Consider the following 12,324-nt stretch of genomic DNA (forward strand, 5'->3'; position numbering starts at 1 on the left):
TCACTGCAAGATGAGAAAACCAGTCGGTCTTTGCATTTGGTAAGACCACTATCCTCTGTTTCAAATGTGGATATGTATTAGCTATATAATTTGTGACAAGTTATTTTTTCTTTGCCCAGTTTTCTGATTTGTAAAGGAAAATTGTTGTTGGGAAGATCACATGATTGCAAAAGTGCTTAGCATAAAACATGCTACATGAATGCTAACTTCTTTATTGGATATAATTGCTTCATATTTGATAACTTTATGGGGCTTTTTTTTAGATATGAAGAACAGATAAATGATTTTTATGTGTATACAAAGAAACTTGGAATTTTTGAGATATGATAATAAGAGCAATTTTAAAGAAGCTTCAATTAAAGCCCACTAAAGGGATATATAAATTGTAATCTATTTGTACTGATTGTGTTTAACAGAAGAGTTTGGGAACTTTAGGAAAACAGAGAAGCAGTTTGCTTTTTAAAAACTCTGATTACAAACAGCCTGTTTTGAAGTTATTTAGAGTCACACTTCAAGGGCCCTGTCAGTAAAAACTGGCATCTTAACCCTTTTCCTAGCTTGTAAAAGAGAAATAATTTGCATGAATTGGAAAATAACCAAATGGCAACTCAGTTTGTCTAGAACATTTAATCAGAATTTAGGCAATCTCATTAACTAAAGTTAAGTCAATTTTCAAATCTGTTCTACCTCAATTTTAAGAATTCTCTTGTTTTTTTTTTTCCTAAAACAAAAGGGAAAATTATTTAAGGAAATAGAATCAGCTAAGACTATTTGTCTATTACTTTGAACAATTCCAAACTTGTTAACTTAAGTTATTTGGAATTATTCCCATCATGTGAAACCTAAAATGGGTAATTTCTGTGTGTGTAACAAGAGGGATGAGGTGAAAGCCTTATCTATTCAACCTCCAAGTATGAGGTGTACAACACCTTTTTTCCCCTCCACAGAGTGATGTACAGCCCATGAAAACACTAAGAATAGTTGGGGTGACCAATAGCAAGCTCAGCCCCTTCCCTGGGGTCTATGTCAATTCCCCTTAATTTGTAAGCTTGCCAGTCAGGGTAAAAAAGGTCATCAATCCTGAGAAATGAGCCTTTTTAGGATTTATAGTTCCTAAAAAAAGGAATGTTTACTAAGAATCTATAATGATTGAAATAATATATAATGATTGATCCCTTGCACCAGCATAAGTTTAAACATATAAAATATGTTAAACAAAATCTCCTATGTGTATAAGTCCTGATAAACTTTTAAAATAATATATCTAGCCCTACACTGTAATTAGTAGAGTTTTCTCTTAGAGATAAAATCTCTTGGAATTGTAACTGATAACCTTTTGAATTTTGAATTTGATTGCCTGATCATTAAGACAATGATCTACCATTCCAGATCAATACCATAAGTTCCTCAGAGGAATGTCTTCCTAAATTATCATAGGTCTAGGTCTCTAGAGTAAAGCAAAGTTTATTGTACATTCTCACGAGAAGGGCGTCCCACCCCTAGAGCAGATAATGGAAGAGAGGAAGCAGCTCCTGTGGGCAAAACACCCCCTCCCACCACTGACCCTCATCCTCATTGGCTGAGAGTCTTGCATTCTAAACTAGAGATCTACCCACGAAATTGAACTTACCTGGACAAGATTTGGGAGGAAAACTTTGGCCTTTGCTTAAGGTGGGATTCTTCAGACTTACCAATAAGTACATAGTTGCCCATATTTGACTGAAATAGGGAGGAAATTGTGTCATGGGAGGATAGCAGGAAGGGGACTCAATTATGCCCTTGAATCAATGCTCAAAGTCCTTCAGGCCTGCTCAAACTCTGAAGTAGATGAAGCCTTACTCAATTTTCACAACTGTCTTAAAAGATCTCACCTCATCTCATTCAGGGTATAACGTAATGATCTCATCTTCTGAAATTACTTCCTGCTGAGAATGAGTGTTGAGCTAGGTTATCCTATAGGGTCCCATTTGAAGGGACTTGAGCTGATTGAGGATCCAGTGGGTTGAGTCAGACCCCTGAAGCTGGTCAATACAGTGCTGGTCATTTAAAGGTAAATTGCTCAAAGCTTATAGAAAAACAAACAAGATAACTAGAGAGAGCAAGTACAAAGAGCAGAACCCCATTTTTGGGATGTATATTTATACCTTCTCTGAAGATTCTGTAAATAGGCATCATCTCTTTTTTAGAGACTACATTATACCCCAAAAGCAATTTTTAGAAAGGGGAATCCTATTAGAATAGTAGAGAACTTGTGATTTATTCACAAAATTCTTCATTAACAGGTCTCATTTAGGTATCAAAAACTGGATCGTGATTAACCCAGACTTCTGAATGAGGCATATGTGTAAAGCTTCTCTGCCAGTTTTTAAAAAAAATATTCTCCCTCTTTTGTCTATAATAGGATGGACTGGGAAAGGAAATATTGTTTAGCCAGCAGCTTTTCAATATAAATTATTCAAAAGGAAAGAAACACTATACACACTGTAATACATTACAAACAAATATTATTCCCACATTAGTAATACATTAAAAGTGCTTCCCATTGATGTAATAAAATACTCCTTAAGTTACATCCCTCTAAGAAAACTTGATACCCTGAAACCATCTTTCCTAAAACCATAAAGATATTTCAGCTTCAATTTTAATAATCAATAAAATAACAGATCTCACAGTTATTATCAATTATTTTTTTCCACCTTTACATAAGGTCAGAATATATATCTAGCAACAGACTAAGCCTAATTACTCATTTTCCTAATTATAAGATATAATGATTACATATTTTCAGATTGAAAACAGCAAGATATTGCAGACTTAAATTGTGCTTATGGCTTCTGCTGACCATTTTTTCTGATTGTAGAAATTTGCTATAAAAGGAAACAGCAAGGGCATAAAAACCAATAAAAACTAATCCTTCAGGGCCTCAGCCTGAGGGCACATAAGTCACAGCTGACAACCAGCCATATAGTAACAATTTCACCTTACAGCCAACTCAGATTTTCAAATTCATGAGATGATCATTCCCAAATTCAAGACTCAAAACTATAACAATTTCAAGAGATTTTATTTCACTAGCATGTTTCACTACTCAGGTTTTAGATCCTAAACTTATATGTCCCATGTTCTTGCAGAGCACAGTCAAAGTTGAATATGTAGGTCTGTTGGGTTGAAATTCTGCTCTAGACACTTCAAGAAAGTACATTTGCTATCATATTCATTAAACAATGAGATCATGATGCACTTAATAAATAATTTGATGAATGGATTTTGAAATAACCATTTTTGGAGAGTTTACAATTAACCAGAAATCTAACAAACTTCTCTTAGAAGTTCCTTGCATTGCTAAGTGGTAGAACTTTTGATATAGCATCACAAATGATTTTGCCTTAAAACAACTACAGATTTAAAAAAGGAAAACAAATACTCAGTTATTAACACCTAGGTAAATGAAAGGTAGTCCTTTAAACAATAGAAGCAATTAATAGGGGTGGAGGGTTGAGCTCCTGCTAATGGGTTTGTTTATGTACTTCTAAGAAGCAGCCACACTCAGTGTGAGAAGGGTGAATCTAAACCTCCCAAGCTAACAGATCATGAAAATAACTAGTATATAGTTTTCAATCTTAAATTTCAGATTAACTACAAAAAATCCCAATCAAAACTTTCAGAAACCTAAAGGTGAAGAGACTGGAACTCTACACCCCCAATCAAGTTTTGCCAAACCAGGCAAATTCACAAAGCAGGGGATTGGACCCTAGAACAGGGGAGGAAGTCTACCTCCTCTGCCTGTCAAACCCCACTCTATCTTCCCTCAGACAAGTTGGAAGGCATAGATAGAGATCAGTTCAGCTTCATGGTCCCACCCTTTGGGACAGTGATTCAGTCTGAAATCTAAGTTATGTCAAACTTCTGAGACTGAGGAGCAGTCTCACCCTGCTTTGCTCGGTTAGAAATCTCAGTCATTTCTCTAGGGTTAAATCCTCCCCATAAAATTTCCATAAAATGGCCATCCCATCACCTCCATCTTCCCCTGGGTCAGGCCCTTAAGAAACTCCTTTTCCTTTCCTCTTCCCCATGCCATATGGCATCTCTCCCAACAATATCATGCTTCTTGACCCCACTTCTTCTTATAACTAACTCTTTTAGGGTACAAATTCCCTTTCAGGATTTAGCCTGTTAAGGGTGTTTTCTTTCTCCTGGCAAATGGCAAGTTCCACTAAAGAACCTGTTCTTTCCATCATTGATTATTAAAACCTCTTTCTCTCCCACTCTATTTCATATTTACTATTCCTGGTGTTTGTTCTATCTGTCCATTTTGGGGTTCTGGAAACACATCTTTTGGTACCAGTCAAAATCCCTTACCCCTTCAATATACTCTATTACTCTGCTTCTTGTCTCTCTCTTTCTCCTCTCTCTCAACATGTTATCTCCCTCTTTCTAACAACCTATTACATCAATAATCTTTAACAATTTTAGATTTCGATATTAATGACAACCCCAAAGAACTTAATTGGAAATTTCAAAGTTTTTATAAGTGATAGACAAATATAGCCAAATAGACATAACATAGCCTATCACAAAACTGGATAGGAATCTCATGTAATTTATAATCAAGTTTCTAATTTTAACATACATAACAATTTTTTAAAAAGGTATTTTAAAAATTAATACTTTAGCTTGTGATATTCTAACTGGATATTCCAAATTATCAAATGCTATTGCAAATCAATCTTTCTTGTCCCTTGTTTTTAAAAATCACCCTTTATTTAAACGTTAAGATTCACAATATAGCTAATATTGAAATAAATTTAGACCAAATTTTATAAAACTTAAAAAAAATGTGTCCAGCAGAGCAGACAAAAATTTAAAGCATAGTTCATAATTTTTACAACTTACCTAATATACATTTTAGAAACTAACATATTTCATCTAATTAGGAGATACAAACAAACATCTGACCTCTTCAGGTAAGTTACCAGAGAATTTTGTTCTAATAAGTTATTTTTTTAAACTTCAAATCAAATACAGATTTAAACTTCTTTTTTTTTTTTTTTTTTTTTGTTATGAAGTTGGGGTATTTTCTTTTTTTTTTTAATTTTTTATTATATATATATATTTTATAATATTATCCCTTGTATTCATGTTTCCAAATTATCCCCCCCTCCCTCTATTCCCTCCCCCCGATGACAGGCAATCCCATACATTTTACATGTGTTACAATATAGTCTAGGTACAATACATGTGTGTGAATATCATTTTCTTGTTGCACAATAAACATTAGAATCCGAAGGTACATGCAACCTGGGCAGACAGATATTAGTGCTAACAATTTACATTCACTTCCCAGTGTTACTTCTCTGGGTGTAGTTATTTCTGTCCATCATTGATCAACTGGAAGTGAGTTGGCTCTTCTTTATGTTGAAGATTTCCACTTCCATCAGAATACATCCTCATAGAGTATTGTTGTTGAAGTGTACAGTGATCTTCTTGTTCTGCTCATTTCACTCAGCATCAGTTGATTTAAGTCTCTCCAGGCCTCTCTGTATTCCTCCTGCTGGTCATTTCTTACAGAGCAATGATATTCCATAACCTTCATATACCACAATTTACCCAACCATTCTCCAACTGATGGACATCCATTCCAGATTTAAACTTCTAATAGTAATATAATGTGCACACACATTTCTAAAATCTTATTCCCAAATGCATCAATTGAAATTAATTCTAACATATGCCATTTACATTGAAACACAGAATTATAGGTCACAGTTTTGGGAGAAAAATCCCCTTCCCCCTCAAAAACTCCATTCTTCTAGATTGCCCAAAATCTTTGAATTGGTAGTAAACTATTTGAGATCTAAGATGGAGACACAGGCTCCTGGGAGCAAAGTGGTTATGGCTTCTATCTCTTCCCCTTAATTTTATCCTCTTCTCTATGTGGACTGTTTTGTCCCCAAAACATATGAAGTTAGACCACACCCCTTTATAGAATCCAAAGTCCCCTGAGAAGTTGCAAATCTGGGAACTTGGGGAACATAGGAACTCATCTACAGAGAAACTGAGGCTGACTCCAGAGCATGGGGTTTGGGGGAAGCCTACTATTTTTTGGAAAGGCTGGACTAGACATAAATCCATATGCAATGGCCCTAGTCATTTGTTTATGCATGGTATATATTTAACTTATTTTCTGGCTTGAGACCTGCTATTTGGTGATCTATGTTGGCAAGGCACAATTTCATTGCACTGGTGAGCACAGAGTCTAGCCTTCAACTTTTGTTGGATTTTTTGTAAAGCAATGAAAAAACAATGGTCTCAGCATAAGAAATAACACAACCATCTGGATGGCTTTTTTAGGAGAAGGTGTATCTGTCTTTGTACTTCTTAATGAATGATTTTTGAAGATCCTAAGGTGATTTATTTTGTGGGCCTGTAAAGACTCACATTAACACAAAATACAAAGCTTCCATGGATGGAATTAGTGGAGTGATTGGCTTGGTATTTGGGATTTTATATCTTAGAGGTTCTGTTTCTGAGATGCTACCTTCATTCTCTGCCCTTGTCCCTCTATCCCCGCCCCATTTCAATATAAGTGCTTTAAGATCTTTGGGCATCAGAATTGGGTGAATCATTTTAAGAAGGATAAATGTAAGATCATATACTTAAGCTCAAAAAAATCAATTTTAGAAGTACAGGATAGACTTCTCATATTCCATATAAGAAAGATTCTGGTATATAAAAATATTTAGAAATTTAATTTAACTTAATTAATATGACTTAACAGTGTGATGGTGTGGATTCCCAAAGAACAATTGTAATTTTAGGCTAAATTAACAGAGAAAATAATACTTTGTATTTATTGACTCCATAGTACTTTGATCGGATCAAAGTAGCATATTTTAGGAAGGATAATGGTAAATTTGAATGTGTACAGAAGATGTGTAGAAGATTTTAAAGTTTGAAAATCATGTTATATTAATTCATTTATCCATTAAACATTGATTTTTCCAAGTCACTGTACTAAATGATGATAAATAATTTAAGTGAGAAGACAAGGGGGACAATATTTTATGTCTTCATGTCTTCAAATATTTTAATTATTTCCATATGAGAAAGATTCTATTTTTGTATATTTGTAGAGAATAGAATTTGGAACAATGGATGGAATTTATAAGGATGCAGATTTTAGCTCAATAAAATGAAAAACATTCTAACAATTAAAGCTTTCTTTAAAAAAAATGGAAAGAGTTGTCATATGAGGCACTGAGTTCCATGTAGTTATTCTTAATAATCTGTAAAAGTCATTGTGGAAAGGATTTCTATATTTAGTGGGAAGTTAAAAAAAATGACCTCTAAAATCTTATTCAGCCAGTGTATGATTCTATGCATGAAATCATGTTGTTGCATAAACAATCTATCTCTTTTCAAAAGCTATTTCCTTTGATAGGTAAAGCAGCAGTTGGTCAGTAATTACCATCATAACATTTAAAATTTCACAATGAAATAGGAAGTGGTATGGGAGGAGAAGAAAGGAGAGACTAAAACCATTCTCAGGTGCATCCATCTAGCCACTGATTTATAAAATAGGCTTCATTGTGTATGCTTCATTGTTTGATTTTAATTTCCCATTTTGTTAGTCAAGAAGGAACACTAAGCACTCTAAAAAGATTTCGAATAAACTTTTGGGGAAGTGATTTTTTATTTTTTTAAAGAAATCCCAGTGCAGTTTAGGTATGATTTAGGTTTTGTTTTGTGAAAACTTTGGTTAATTATCTGACTATATCTAGCATGGGGAAAAAAAAAAAGTCATCAGGAGACCTTGATCACTAGCATTCCAAAGATTCACAAAATGCAGATGGTTTATCTCAAAATATGTAGGCCTATCTCTGATCTCAGACATCCTGGCTTCTAGTTCTCCTAACTTATCAGAATTTATGATCCTTCCTTACCCCTAACCTGTCAGAATCAAATTTATGGTCCATTCCTGATAGTTCCCATTCACCACTGCTCTACCCTCATCTTGCCTTTATTTCCCTTATCGCTGAAGCCCTATAAGAATCCCTGGAATTCCTAGCTCCTTGCTGGATACTTTGAGACAATAGTCTGATGCGGCAGACTAGTCCAAGGTCTCCATTAATAAAATATCAAAAACCTCTAATATCTATTTTGCCTCAGTTTCTCCTGTATTACAAAATAAGATATAGCAAAAAAAAAAAAAAAAAAAAAAAAGATTTGGGATACAACTCCCCTTCCTGTTGATTTTTAAATTCACTGAAGCTTAGACCTAGAGTTTGATCTTTTCTACCTATTCAGGGAATAGGGATCACATGACTTCCTGAAATTTAGGCCTAAGGTGATACAGTCTTTGAGAAATCTTCACCTGGTACCATTCATTTTATGATCTACTATTTCATTGAGGAATAATCACTTATATCAGTAGGAAGATTCAGACTAATGAAATTAATTTTTTTTGAAAACATTGAAAAGATTAGCTATTTTACTTGACATTGACTAAAATTTGGATATAGTTATACCAGGGAGAGGCAGATGATTATCCTGCATTCACAAAACCTTCTACTCCTTTTCCCTCCCTACTGAGATATATTCCTTTTACCACTCACTATTTCTTATATTCTCATTTGGACTTCTCATTTTTTGCAAAGTGGGTATTTTTTTTTTCCTTACAATTTCCAGTCATGCTCTTTTGACCTTTCTTTTCCCCAATAAGCATTTTTCGCAGTTGGATCAGAACAAAAGATTTCTTCTTGCTAAATTTTTATAAATTCACATTTAAATGTATCATTAATGTTCTTTTGGACTTCTGCAGAGATAAAAAAATTGCCTTTCCTTGGCATTTCCCTCCCCTTTAAAGTCAGAAATAGGTTTTTTAAAAAGCTGAAGTAATATGGTGCTGCTACAATGGGAATTCTCTTATACCATACCCCACTTTCCCAAGCCTCATTAAATTTCATAGAGGAAGCATTTATCTATTGCAGAAAGAAATATGATAAAAAATCAGTTCCAATAGAGCATCAATGAACTAAACCAGCTACACCCAGCAAAAGAACTCTGGGAGATAACTATGAACCACTATATAAAGTTCCTAGTCCCTCTAATTTTGTCCATCTACATTTTGGATTTCTTTCACAGGCTAAGTATACACTATTTCAAAGTTCGATTCTTTTTGGACAGCAAAACCACTGTTTGGTCATGTATACATATGTTGTATTTAATTTATACTTTAACATATTGAACATGTATTGGTCAACCTGCCATCTGGGGGAGGGGGAAGGAGAGGAAAAATTAGAACAAAGGGTTTAGCAATTGTCAATGTTGTAAAATTACCCATGCATATATCTGGTAAATAAAAACTATTAATAAAAAAAAAAAAAGAATTATGGTAAACTTAGACACTAAATCAGAGGGCTGGGAGATGGCTCACAGATTCCAAAATTTTGAAATGAGGCAATACTATTAGAAAAAGATGGTCTAGTAATCACCCAAGATCATAATCTTAATCCTGCCTCCTTTTTGTCCCCTGGAACAGAACCATCCCCCAGAGAGGAACATTGTTATCTGGAGTTAATTGATTTTCAAACAAAAGTAAGAGAGGATTTACAAGAATAGCCAATGAATGGGGAAGTAAATTAGTTTATAGATAGCTCTTCTAGAATGGTAGATGGGAAAAAGAAAATTGGATTTGTTATTGTGGATGGAGATAAAACTCCCACTGTTACCAAGGGCAGTCTACCTGCCCATTGGTCAGCTCAAACTTGTGAATTGTATGCCTTAAATCAAGTGTTGAAGTTATTGAGGGACCAAGATGGGAATATATACATATATTTGGAAAAAATTGGGAAGAAAAAGGGTTTGTAAATAGTAAGGGTAATAGTCAGAGAGGTACTGGAAAACATTCTGGCTCCTAGGAATGTAGCAGTAATACATGTAAAGGGACATTAGATGGGAAATTCTTTTGAGGCAAGGGGAAATATATTAGCAGATGAGAAGGCCAAGGGAGCTGGAGACCAGAAGATTACTCATATAATGGCCTTGATACCTGTACTTCCCCCTAGTCTACCCTCTCCCAGTTTTACCCAGAAGGAAAAAGAGGAGGCCTTAACTTTCGGAGCAGTTGAGAAATTGGAAGGACTATGGCTCTTACCTGATGGCAGAGAGGTACTAACAAAAGCAAATATGAGGTAGGTCCTTCAGCAGTTGCACTAGGGCAATCACTGGGATGTCCAAAACCTGTGTGACGTTGTACTGTATTTCCCCTGGCTTATATACTATGGCCCGACAACTCGTGGATGGTTGCCTTGTTTGTTGAAGGACTAATAAGTCTGCTCAATGCCAGGTCCTGAAAGGGAGACGACCTCCAGGAATCAGATCATTCCAAAGTATCCAGGTGGACTTCACTGAGCTGGGTCGACTCAGATATTTGCTGGTCATAGTGAACCATCTGACCTCATGGGTGGAGGCATTCTCCTCAGCCCGAGCAACTGCCTTGACAGTAAGTAAGGTCTTATTAGACCAAATTATCCCCAGATATGGAGTAGTGGAGAGGATAGACTCGGATCAGGGAACACATTTTTCTGCCCAAGTATTGCAGAATCTGATTAGGGCCTTAGAAATCAATTGGGGTCTCCCCTTAGCATCCACCCTCTTCTGGGAAAGTAGAAAGGATGAATCAAGAAATATAACAGCAACTGACTAAATTATCTTTAGAGACCCAACTACTTTCTTCCTAAATGCCTTCCTTCGTTCTGGTCAGAATCTGAACCAAGCCATGTAGACATATTGGGCTTTCACCTTATGATCATCCTATCCAGGCTTATTTTATGGGAAACTGGGACCCTATTTTAGAGACAAAGGATTTATTTCTTAAGAGATATATTAAATCATTGGTACGACATTTACAAGAACTACCACAAAAGGGTTAATAGCTCAGACTCCTCCTCTAAGTTTCCCTGTTCATAGAATTCAGGTTGGAGATTGGGTGTTTATCCAATCCTGGAAGGATAAGAAGCTGACTCCCTGCTGGATTGGACCCTACCAGGTGATACTGACTTCAGACACTGCAATTTGGACCCCGGAATGAAGCTGGACACATCATGCCAAAACAAAAGGACCCATGGCACCACCTTTATAGGAATGGACAGTTGAAGATAAGGGAGGCCTCAAATTACATTTGAGGAGAGTGCCTCCACTGAATGGGAACACAAAATCTGAACCCAGTACATTATAACTGTCTATGTATGACTTTTCTTTTCTTACATTAATTACTTTGGACCTCTTTGCCTATTTGGAAGCTGATATATTTTCCCCTAGGAATTTCACCTTAACCTCACAGTGTAATAATAGTTGAACCTCATGGGGCTTTCCCTGGGCTTTGGGTTTACCTATTTCCTTATGATAGTCATGATGGTCATAGAGACCAGACCTTAACCTCCCAGAGAAGAGAACCAATTCCTCCTGCTCATGCAGAATATAAGAAGGAATTTTAACTTATCAAATTGTTGGATCTGCAGTGGATCCCAACAATTGAGCCAATGGCCATGGGTACCTGTGCCCTTAAGCCTAGCCTGGATCCTCAGTAACTGATCCCAAATTCATAATGGTACTGGTTTCTGAAACATAGAAGAGAAACATCAGTGGCCATTGGCAAAAGATAGGAAAAGGAAATACTGTTTAAATCAGATGGGGCAAGATTTGAAGCTAGGAAATAGTGTATGTGAATGGACTTATTTGAGAACAGACCTGATTGTATGGAAATGTCTTAGTATTGGTAAGATATGGGGAGGAATCCTCAATTAAAATGTGGGGAGGATTGGAAAAGTTGTACCTTGGATGCTTTCCCAGAAAGAGGAGGAGAACAAGGATATTGCCATCGACAGGTTACTACCGCTGAGTGTAGTGACATAGAGTGGGATGTATTAAGGTGTATAAAGGAGAATTAGAGGGAAGGGAACATATACAGTGGATGCAGTTATTAATGGGGTTGGTACAATGTCATCCCAAGGACACCTGGGAAACATGGGACTCTGTTCCCCACATTTTGGAGTATCGCCAACCTAACAGATCAATGGCCAGTTCCCAATTGTAGTTGGAAGAAGGTTTATGGAAATGTCAGTATGTCACTTTTATGAGGGGGAGTTCCCCTAGGGACAAGAGACCAACAATATTATCTTTTTACAAGGAATAATTCAGACATATTCTCAAGGGAACAACCTGCTCTAAAGGGCCACTATTGGATCTGTGGCTTAACTGCCTATACTCACCTACCTCTTAATTAGACAGGGATCTGTTATATTGACAAAAATTTGAAGAGAT

The 12,324-nt window shown here is 35.9% G+C and overlaps 1 long non-coding RNA gene across 1 annotated transcript; it reads left to right on the forward strand.

Annotated features, from left to right (window-relative positions):
• The first annotated feature begins 1,614 nt into the window (after positions 1-1,614).
• LOC141559424 (uncharacterized) lies at positions 1,615-11,897 on the forward strand. Its single transcript, XR_012487407.1, has 3 exons — positions 1,615-1,671; positions 10,349-10,504; positions 11,051-11,897. It is a non-coding gene; the product is annotated as an uncharacterized LOC141559424 (long non-coding RNA).
• The last annotated feature ends 427 nt before the right edge of the window (positions 11,898-12,324 follow it).

The sequence above is a fragment of the Sminthopsis crassicaudata genome, chromosome 3 (assembly GCF_048593235.1).
Source record: "Sminthopsis crassicaudata isolate SCR6 chromosome 3, ASM4859323v1, whole genome shotgun sequence".
NCBI lineage: Eukaryota > Metazoa > Chordata > Mammalia > Dasyuromorphia > Dasyuridae > Sminthopsis > Sminthopsis crassicaudata.